We start from the raw sequence: 12,435 nt of genomic DNA on the forward strand, positions 1-12,435 counted from the left end.
CTGAAGGGCAGTACTAAATGAAAAAATATGACATTTAGGAAATATAAATATTTTTTACACATCTCCATTCTATTCAAAAGTCCCCCCCACCCCCAGCTTAAAATCTCAAAATCTCAAAATCTCAAAATCATACAGTCATTGTTGAAATACACAAAAATGCTGGAAAACCAAAGAATTTGTGGGACCTGAAGGATTTTTCTGAAGAACAGCAGGTAGTTTAACTGTTCAGGACAAACAAGGGACTCATGAACAACTATCACTAAACAAAAACACAGAGCTGTGGATCATTCAGGTAACAACAAAGTATTAAGAATCAAGGTGATGTAAACTTTTGCAATTAAATACCAAATTTCTGTATTTGAATTTAAATGGCATTCTAAATTAAATTCTGAACATAATACAACCCAGATTAAATATTCATATGCAATAAAACACATTACCATTTCTCTCATTGCAGTAATTATCTAAAAAAAGTCAACATATTCCTGTCATTAAAGTAATTTGAGAGAAGAAGACACTTAAATAATGCATTGATGTTGCTGTTTAACACTACAAATTGTAACTCTTTAATCTAATTGCATAAGCAGTCTGGCTCTACTCCCATTTCAGTGGCTTCTGGCTCATTCTGCTTGCAGGGAAGCAGCTGCCCTGGACGCCCCCAGTCTGAGCAGACTCCAAAGGAAAATGTGTTAAAGTAATTAACAGACAAGAAAGAGGAAGTCATCAGATGCACATTAAGTGACCTGACCACTGTGAAATCACTACTCTAGACGGCAGGAAATAACCACAGTCCGAGAAAAAGATATGCTTTCACACGTGGCACCAGTCAGTGAAGGCCAACAAGATAATCTTCTCTTCAACACCAAAAACAAACAGAAGAAAGGAAGGGTGTCCTCTTGGGACACCTGTGCTAATCATTACTGGTTTGTCAGTTATATGTATACATTTATTATTAAATAATATGTACACTACCAGTCAAAGGTTTCTGAACAGTACAATTTTTAATGTTTTTAAGGAAGATTTCTGAAGGATCATCTGACAGGAGTAATGATGCTGAAAACTCAGCTTTGAAATCACAGGAATAAATTACATTTTAAAATATATTCAAATAGAAAGCAGTTATTTTAAATAGTAAAAATATTTCAAAATTGTACTGTTTTTGCTTTATTTGGATTAAATAAATGCAGGCTTGGGGAAAAAAAAATGTAAAAGCTTACTGTTCAAAAACTTTTGACTGGTATTGTACATAATATATATTTTACCAAAATAGATATATGATCCTCCTGAATCACATATTAGCATTGTTAACATCTTTGTTTTTCAAAACTGTACTGTGGAAAACACCTAAAAAAATTAATAACACTGTGAACACAATCTTGCCTCCAGGCAGTAGCCACAGACATTAACCGATCTTCCCTTGACTTTTAAGACGGGGCTTTCTCCTCATGCTTGGTTCGGGTATCACCGGCCCTGAGGAAGCACAAGGTTAGAGAGAGATCCAGGAAAGCGTTTTCTGCTAATCTCTACCAGGGTAAGACCCCACAGAGCCACAACATTGATATGGTGTGTCACTGCCTGGTGATAAACAATGCTGCATATTGTTGTTTTGGGCTGCACCCTCTGGTTCTTTATCAGCAAGCATCCTTCCACTCCCCGTGATTGTGAAATGGCAATGGGTGTGCTACAGAATGATAGACTTATATAAGTGGCAAAGAAGTTAATCATGGTTAAGAGGAATTTAATACACTTTGAGCGTGTCTCAGATTTCGGTAACAGGAAAATCTGGGAACCTTAGCTCAGATATGGTTTGACTATCTGAATAGTATAGTATACTCTACAGTGTAAACACTTCTTTAGATTGATAGACATAAAGTGACCAATCACAGTTTGTTTTGATGTGACGTTTAGGGTGGGTTTATTTATTCTGACTTTTTTTTCTCAGAATTGTGATATAAACTCACCACTGCGAGTTATAAACTCAGAATTGCGAGATATAAACATACAAATCTGAGAAATAAAGTCTAATGACTTAAAAATAAATGACTTTTTTTTTCAGAATTGAGATATAAACGGACAATTGCACATTTTAAAGTCAGAATTGCATGAAATAAACTCACAACTGCAAGAAATAAGTGTCAATCGAGGGTTTGTATCCGCAATTTAGACTTTCTCGCAATTCTGACTTCTTTCTTAGAATTGAGTGATATAAACTCAACTGCAAGAAATAAAGTCAAAATTGCGAGATTGCAAGTCACAATTCTGACTTTTTTCTTTTTTCTGAATTGCACATTTTAAAGTCAGAATTACGTGATATAAACTCTGCGAGAAATAAAAGTCAGAATTGCATGATATAAACTCACAACTGCTTTTTTAAGTCAGAATTGCGAGATATAGTCACAATTCTGACTTTTTTCTCATAAATCAGAATTTCGAGATTTAGACTTTTTCTTACAAGTCTGTTTTTTTTCAGAATTACATGATATAAACTCACAATTGTACGTTATATTGTGAGAAATAGTCAGAATTCTGACTTTTTTCTCAGAATTGAAATATATAAACTCACATTTGCAAGTTATAAAGTCAGAATTGCATGATACAAACTCAGCAATTTTTACTTTTTTTCAGAATTGTGATATAAACTCAATTACGAGTTGAATTGTGAGATATAAATATGCAATTCTGAGAAAATGAGGTCAGAATTGCGTGATACGAGAAATTACGAGAAATAAAGAATTGCGAGTTTGTATCTCGCCATTTTGACAGTTTTCCTTGCAATTCTGACTTTATTTTCTCAAAATTTAGAGATAAAAACTTGCAATTGCGAGTCAAAAAGTTAAATTTTGAGGGGAAAAATGATTCACAATTGCGTGTTGTAAAGTCAGAATTGCAAGATATAAACTCGCAATTCTGAGAAAAAAGACACAATTGCGAGATATAATTCAAAATTCTGAGAAAAAAGTCTTTATTTTCAAGACTTTATTCTCAGAATTGAGTTTGTCTCGGAATTGCAAGTTTATATCTCACAATTCTGAGACAAAAAGTCAAAATTATGAGATGTAAACTCGCAATTATGAGAAAAAAAGTCAAAATTGTGAGTTTATATATTGAAATTCTAAATTTATTTCTCAGAACTGAGTTTGTCTTTGAATTGCAAGTTTATATCGTGCAACTCTGAGAAAAAATGTCAGAATTGCAAGTTTATATCTCAATTCTGACTTTATAACTCGCAATTGTGAATTTATATCTCACAATTCTGAGACAAAAAGTCAAAATTATGAGATGTAAACTTGCAATTGTGAGAAAAAAAAGTCAAAATTGTGAGATAAAAAGTCGCAAATACCTTTTTTTTTTATTCAGTGGCGAAAATGGGCTTCCATTGAAAGCTCTCTGATTTAATCAAAAATACCTTAATTTGTCTTCCAATGATAAACGAAGGTCTTACTGTTTTATAACAACATGATGGCGAGTAATTAATGACAGAATTTTTATTTTTGGGTGAACTTTCCCTTTAAGGACAAGAGCTTTAATTTGTGCTTGATTTAAAAAAAAAAATCTATAAGCAAAATCAAAATATTAATTATTTCTAATGACTGGTAAGGCAGAGATGAAAGACAAGGGGACTAAAACCTTGTCTACGGTGGGAACGAGTTTCAAGTACAAGATTCCAGAATTTCAGACTAATTTTGAACAAGCCTAAATCTGTGTATGGTTTATTTTAGGTCCGCCTGGCTGGCCCTCCGTCGTTGTTTGGAAGTCCAGACACTTTGACTTATCAGTGCGTGCAGTTGAAAAGCACTAGCGCACATGCTTGACCCCAGGCCCTCTGGTCTTACTGCTATCACCCGAGACAGCACTGTTGAATCTGGAGGAGAATGTGACAACAGCAGGCTCAGCTCGTCTTATCAGGCTGAGCGAGGGCCACCAGCTGACCATACCCAGATCAGCAACACGTCTGCTAATTTCTTCATACACCCTGCAGGGGAAAACCTGGACTGAAGGTCCGAGCCTGGAAAATACCTGTCATCAGAAGAGCTGCGATCAGCTGCAGGAATCTTGCTACATTCACACCAGGAGAAACAGGGAGAGGTGTCCACGACAGCTCCCAGACACTGTCTTTCCCACTGGCAGAAAACACACAAGGACTTGTATCACTGTGTATCAAAGCAGAAAAGAGCTCTTGGGTAGGATAGACAGTCTATGAAAGTTCAGTAAAATTTGCTATCCATACAGAAATAACAGACATACAATATTTTTTATATAACTATTAGCCACAACTTGAAAATAAATTTTTTTAATCATTATTTATCTACCCCCATCATTGTTTCCCAAAGTTTTTCAGCTTTGGGGGTCTGGTGCCGGGTGCTTTTTTCCCCCGGTACTTTAGACTACTTTCTGTGTAATAATGAAAACATTTATTTTAGTGAAAAAATAAGTCCATTTTGAACAATAGGGCCCTACAGTCTTTTTCTCTTTTCTTTCAGAAATTCTTGTGTTTTAATTATTATTATAATCAAATGAAGGCATTAAACATTTATTAATTTTCAATCAAATTTATTTTTTTTGGAAAACAAACAAGGGTTTACAAATTAATACATGGAAGAAAAATTGTGTGAATATTTAGTTTAAAAAGTTTTAATAATAATTTTTTTTTACAATTAAGTGGTTAATCTTGTTGTAATATTTATTTTTTATAATTTAATAGTTTTTTTTTTTAAATTTACCAGAAATATAAATATATAAACACCTACATCATACTGTACAAAATTAATACAAGACATAGTTCTGTTACATGTTAAACCGTAATTTTATTTTGACAGGTTGCCGTGAAGTTTTTGTGTGTATACAGTATGATATGCTAGTTTTCTCAAACGAAACGGTAAAATTTACCTGAAGTGACACTCACAGCAGCTTTGGAGATTGAGTTTATCTGTTCATGTGAGACGCAACGGCCGAAAATTACAGAGAGCGTCACCAGTGTTGCCAAGTCCGCGGTTTTCCCGCGGAATTGGGCTACTTTAAAGGGATGGTTCGGAGTAGAATTGACTTCATTGCTATGCACTCCGAAGCCCATCTAAGTTTTTTTTACCTTAGTCGAACATTTATGGAGATATTAGAGTTTTTCGAATTGCTTGTTACAGGAGTGAATGGTACATGTGATGTATCTCGTAAATTGCACCACTAAACGTGCAAGTAATCTTACCAAACTTGTACAGTAGTGTAAATAGGTCATGTACTCACAAAACGCTGCAACAGAACATTTGTAAGTCCACCATGAGTGTTTTAAAAACACGTTTTACCGGAGAACTACTAGTCTCAAAAACTACAAGTCGACGTCACTTCCCTGGTTTGAAAAAAGCACGTAAAAGTCCTCCTACTGTGTGCATGTCAACTTGTAGGAGGACTTTTACGTGCTTTTTTCAAACCAGGGAAGTGACGTCGACGTGTCGCCATTTGTAGTTTTTGAGACTAGTAGGGATTGGCTAAAACGTGTTTTTAAAACACTCATGGTGGACTTACAAATGTGCTGATGCAGCGTTTTGTGAGTACATAACCTATTTACATTACTGTACAAGTTTGGTAAGATTACTTGCACGTTTAGTGGTGCAATTTACGAGATACATCACATGTACCATTCACTCCTGTAACAAGCAATTCGAAAAACTCTAATATCTCCATAAATGTTTGACTAAGGTAAAAAAAACTTCGGATGGGGTATTTACATGGGCTTCGGAGTGCATAGCAATGAAGTCAATTCTACTCCGAACCATCCCTTTAACACTGTTACCGTGTGTGGTTTTTCATGTCCATGCGTTGAAACGACCCCAATAACGTTATATTTATCCCCTGGAATGCGAACTGTACCGGGGAACCCCTCCAAAAAACATGTATTTTACGCCCAGGGACGTGATTTTTACTGGGGGACCCCCCTCAAAATGCCATTGAGCTAGTTTTGAGTACCAGTTGGGTCGGATTTTATTGTGAAAACCTGGCAACCCTGAGCATCACGCATGCTTCAGTATAGTAAACAAAAACGCGTCTCTGCCATTCATACATTCAGAGGCAAACGGGACATAGGGTTCATATTAAACCGTCCTTCTGCGTTTCAGTATTCACAGACACTAGTACATATAATGATTTATTAATCCAAAAATCAAAAAAAGCCGTTGTGTAAATAAGATAAATAAGAACCAGGTATAGACCTGTTCTATAGGAAAGGTAACCTTAAATGATACTATTGTGATCTGGCGCTAAACAGAAAATAAAATTAAATAAAGTGAACTTGACCTTCAAGGGGGGCAGGGGGTGCCGTTGAAGGGGCGGGCCGCCCCCTAAAATAATAGCAGGGGAAACACGCTATGTTGTTTTCTTCTGTAATTTAGAACACAAAAAAGATTTCAAATAAGAAGAATGCATCTTATTTAAGGGCCTAAGCTGGTTCTGGTGTAAATATTGTGTGGGTTTGTTGTTTGCTTCCATGTGCACTATATTTTGTAAATACTCATAGCATAGTCTATACGTAAAATAAAAGGCTTAATAAATAACAGATATATGGCTAAAACGATGGCTGATATAGTGGTCACCCATACAGAAACCCATTTTAACACTGACAATAATATATGTTTCTTGTGCACCAAATCAGCATAGATTTCTGAAGGATTATATGACACTGAAGACTGAAGTAAAAGCTGCTGAAAATTCAGCTTTGCATTACAGGAATAAATTACATTGAAAAAATATTAAACTAGAAATAGAGTTATTTATAATAATATTGTATTACAGTTTTACTGTATTTTTAATCAAATAAATGCTGCCTTGGTGAGCATAAGACTAATATGCATGCATGACAGCTTCGTCAAGTTCATGAGGTGTTTGTTTGAAATTCTTTCGCAATTCAGTTAGTTCGTTGTTTATTCTGCCCGTGTCTCCTTGATTGGTGTTGCACTGCAATGTTTTTATGTATTAAACATAAGTCTTATGTCTACATTTGCTAAATACGTTTTTTCTTGGTTGAAACAACTGAATTCATGTACAAATTTGACTCCTGCGCATTAATCCATGGTCAGAGATCTGGCCAGTTATAGTGCCAATAAGTTAGAACTTAAAATGTTAAGTTCATTGACTAAAATTGGGCTCCTTTGAATTTCAATAACATTAAACTGATTTTAAAAATCAAGCTGACTCTAGTATAACTTACAATAAAAAGTTGAAATTGCTTAAATAATTTTTATGAGTTAAAGTAACTTTAAAACAAGTTGTCATGGCTTTTTCATCGTATCATTTTTTACAGTGCATGAATTTAGAGAACTAAACTATCCTTAAATTAAGAGGCTTAACTTGACTATCTGCCACACACCACTAGGTTGTGATGTAAATACTGTGTGGGTTTGCGAGGGTTGACTGTTTGCTTATATGTGCACTGTATACTGTTTAGTGAATACACACAGTTCTATGAGTACTTTATTATTGCTATCTATTTATGCTTTTTAGTTGCTGGTGAATAGAAGTAAATATTAGTGTAAACGCAGTACACGCTGCAGATGAGTCAAGTGTTACAAGTATATACCTCATAAAAGAAATACAGAGAGACGTTTTAAGACTAAATTTAGAACATTATAACTGTATGAAATAGATCACTGCTAGACTATGCAACATCTGCCAAATACTGTATGTTTGCTGAACAAAACATCTCTAGGTACTAATATTTGTCAAAAACAGCTCCAGCAAATAGACTGAACTGTATTCTGTAATGTGAATAAAGACACTAAACTCTTATTCATCAAAGCCGTTTTGGATGGAAGTGGGGTATGTTACTGTACAGAATGGCAACAGCTGTGGCTTTCATTGTTTGTAGCCACGCTCTCTTTCTTCCTGTAATATAGTGGTCAGGCTACATTACAGGTCAAGCTACTCTGGCCAGCCTGAATTTACTGCGGCAGAGGTTGACTTTGGGTCAGAGATCAGAGAGCTGGTTTTCAGAGAGGGTCAGTAAGAGTAACTGGTCGGCGCTGACAGGCTGCTGGCAAAGACCATGCTGAGGAATGATCAATAGCAGCTTCATTTACTATTCAAGAGGGATGCATTAAATTGATCAAAAAAGGAGCATAACTGTATTCAACATTGATAGTAAGAGAAATGTTTTCTTGAGCACCAAATCAGCATACACTCAAAAAAATAATTCGGTCTAAAAATAAACTTTATGTAATTCAATTAAATGCTAATTTTCCATGTATTTGGATTACATAGTTTTAATATAAACATATTAATAAACTTAATGTGATTCATATGCATCAGTGATACGTGAATGAAACAGGTAAGGTTTATGTAATTATTCCCAGTGTTAAACAAGCACTGCTCAGTGTTCATGTGTTTCCACACTACAGAGTGTTCAAGTAGCATTGACACAGTGTTGGAGTTAATGAGATCATTATGTGATGATTGATCATTAATGATGAACACCTGCTGAATCATCAATGGAAAGAGAAACACAAGAACTACAGCTGACTTCAACCACAGCCTTAGAGGAAATCAACTCAAATAAAACAATACATTAAACCTCTCAAGATCTGATTCAACAACTCCACAAACAGATTGACCAGCTTCACTCATTACTAACCAGATTGTCTTCTGTCAGACTTCTAGAGAAGCTCTTATTGAGAACTAACAGACGTGTAGATGTTTTGTTTCATGTGAAATCACCATCAATGAGAGCAGGGTTTCCTTTGGTTGGGCTCTTGACCCGTCACATGCTAGGTTTAATGTTGTGCTGATAGCTTTTGTTGTACTTAAATCAAACATGTTGAGCTTGGCCAACAAAGTGTAAAAAAAAAAAGTAGGGGGATCTGTTCGTGTGTTAATTTCTTTTGTAGTTTATTTGTTGCTTAGATGGATGTTGTGTTACTTTAATATTAGGCCTACTTACAGCTTTACATTTATGTGTTGTATAAATCATATTAGCTGAATCATTTTATCATACTTTGTTTGCTAAAGGTTTTCATCTGTTTATCTCTAAAGACCACAGACATAATGAATCAGCATATGAATCTCAACAATGGTGATAATCAACAAAATGTTCAGATACATCTCTGAACATCTTAAAACAAGCTATTAAAAAGTCTCAACAAAAAAGGAAGCATAAAAACAATTATTAAGAGTAAAATAAAAATAATCTGACAATTCCACTGCATTGTTTATTCATGTTGCAATGCATGCTGGGATACATGGGAGGGTCTTTTACCAAACTTGTACCCAGCATGCATTGCAACATGACACATATTGTTGACCGTCACCATTGTTGAGATTCATATACAGATTCTTGATGTTTTTGGATTTGAAGGTGATACAGATGAAAACTTTTTGAGCACAAAATGAAATACAAAGTATCTAATCTTCGTGACTTATGAAAAACAGTTACTTATGAAGCTATAGAGACTGCTATAACAACACAATACCCATCAAATCAGGACTTTGAAAGAATCTGGAGGATTGATTAACTTTATTTCTTCTTTGACTTTGGTGGCCAAGCTTCATGTGTTTTATATTTACACAATTAAAGCTACCACCACTGACCCCAGCATGTGACGGGTCAAGATCCCAACCAAAGGAAACCCTGCTCTCATTGATGGTGATTTCACATGAAACAAAACATCTACACATTTGTTAGTTCTCAATAAGAGCTTCTCTAGAAGTCTGACAGAAGTCAATCTGGTTAGTAATGAGTGAAGCTGGTCAATCTGTTTGTGGAGTTGTTGAATCAGATCTTGAGAGGTTTAATGTATTGTTTTATTTGAGTTGATTTCCTCTAAGGCTGTGGCTGAAGTCAGCTGTAGTTCTTGTGTTTCTCTTTCCATTGATGATTCAGCAGGTGTTCATCATTGGTGATCAATCATCACATAATGATCTCATTAACTCCAACACTGTGTCAATGCTACTTTAACACTCTGTAGTGTGGAAACACATGAACACTGAGCAGTGCTTGTTTAACACTGGGAATAATTACATAAACCTTACCTGTTTCATTCACGTATCACTGATGCATATGAATCACATTAAGTTTATTAATATGTTTATATTAAAACTATGTAATCCAAATACATGGAAAATTAGCATTTAATTGAATTACATAAAGTTTATTTTTAGACTGAATTATTTTTTTGAGTGTAGAATGATTTCTGAAGAATCACATGACACTGAAAACTGGAGCAATGGCTGCTGAAAATTCAACTCTGCCATCACAGAAATATTTTAAAATATATTCACATAGCAAATGGTTATTGTAAATTGTAATATACTTTAAATGTATAAATAAATGTGCTTCACAATGCCTTTTGAATAACCTTTTTTGTTTAAATGGTTCCATAATGAACCTTTACCATCTGAAAAACCTTTCTGTTAAACAAATGGTTCTTTGTGGCGAAAGAAGGTTCTTCAGATTATAAAAAAGTAGGAAAGAGATGGTTCTTTTAAGTATCTTTGACTAAATGGTTCTTTGTGGAACCAAAAATGGAACCTTTTAAAGCACCTTTATTTTTAAGAGTGTATTGCACCGGCTGAAAGTCCAAATTCCAGTTTCAATGCAGCTTCAAAGGGCGCTACGTGATCCCAGCCGAAGAATAAGGGTCTTATCTAGCCAAACGATAGGCTATTTTCTAAAAAAAAAAAAAAAAAAAAAGTAGGACGTGAACTAATCCTTTAAGTCTCCTAAAGCCATACACTCTTGAAAATAAAGGTGCTTTAAAGGGTTCTTCAAGCGATGCCATAGAAGAACCATTTTTGGTCCCACAAAGAACCATTCAATCTTTAAAGAACCATTATTTTCTTACCTTTTTATAATCTGAAGAACCTTCTTTCGCCACGAAGAACCTTTTGTGAAACGGAAAGATTCTTCAGATGTTAAAGGTTCTTCATGGAACCATTTAGACAAAAAAGGTTTTTCTATGGCATCGTGAAGCACCCTTATTTTTAAGAGTGTACAATATCTTTGTGTGTAATTTTAGTAATTATTCTTTCACTTATTTACCTAATACACAGTAAAATCATGATTTTGATGCCCGTGTGAACTATTCCTCGAAATGTTTGAAGGAAGTTTAGGGAATCCCCGCAACCCTTAACACTTCTTTGTGAATCTGATAAGATAAATGACCGAGACAACAAGGGGAAGCAACCTCTTGACACGCTCTCACTGTCTGAGCTGGTTATATAGTAAAGGTCTCTCTCTCTTTCAGCTTGAGTGTTTACTTCAGATTATAGTAGATGCTTCCAGACCTCTGAGAACTCACATCCTGACGGACAAGCTGATACGTCCTGTTGCACTCAAACATTCATTTGGCTCCATCTAAAACTCCTAAAACCCTTCAGAAGCTAAACTAGCTGGATATCAAGGTTGTAAAACACGTAACAGACGGCTAATCTTTACGGAAATTACCGTGATAATTAAAGCTTGTGGTGTTTTGCATGACAGGTGCTGGTCAGGTCTTTCATGTGTGAATTATAGACTATAAAACAAGACATGAGAGAGTTTGTGTGATGTCACACCAATGGTACGAGGAACATCTGATTTAAAGAATTTAAATGAACATTAATGATAATTTTGTTATTTGAAATCCTGAATAAACATAAAATTTGATGTAATATTTCATATAAATAACATACAATTTCATGATTAAAAAATGCTGAAACTTCAAGTGCAGCAAAAACTCATTACATACCAAAGTTGTCTGTAATGTCTTCCTGTTCCATTAGTTGATCTCACTGGTGCCCAAGAAATACATTATCCTGATTGTTTTGCAATCTTGTCTGCCAAGTTAGAAGATAAACTGCAGATTGAAAAAAAAGGCACTGTGAATGAAACAACAACCACGACCAGGGAGCTTGTCATGATTAGTTTACTTAACTAAATGTGCATTCAGTACATTTTTCAATATATTTATATATAAACATCTGTTTTTCTCATGGTAAATATCAATAAAACGAATATTCTTAGATTCAATCTTAAATTTTTGTGTCTTGATGGTGGTCAGCATATGTGTTTAGCATAAAAGTGGTCTAATGTATTTACGCAGGAATCACATTCATTAGAAACAATGTATGACAGACTCAAATATAATTAATTTATGCTCAGGATTTTTTAATCATCCAAAAATCACTTAAAGGAGTAGTTCACTTTCAGAACAAAAATGTACAGATAATGTACTCACCCCCTTGTCATCCAAGATGTTCATGTCTTTCTTTCTTCAGTCGTAAGAAAATTATGTTTTTTGAGTGAAACATTTCAGGATTTCTCTCCATTTAGTAGACTTCTATGGTGCCCCCGAGTTTTAACTTCCAAAACGCAGCTTGAAAGGGCTCTAAACGATCACAGCCAAAGAAAGAAGGGTCTTATCTAGCAAAACGATGGGTTATTTTCTAAAAAAAAACAAACAATTTATATACTTTCTA

The sequence above is a fragment of the Garra rufa genome, chromosome 13 (genome assembly GCF_049309525.1).
Source record: "Garra rufa chromosome 13, GarRuf1.0, whole genome shotgun sequence".
Taxonomy (NCBI): Eukaryota; Metazoa; Chordata; class Actinopteri; order Cypriniformes; family Cyprinidae; genus Garra; species Garra rufa.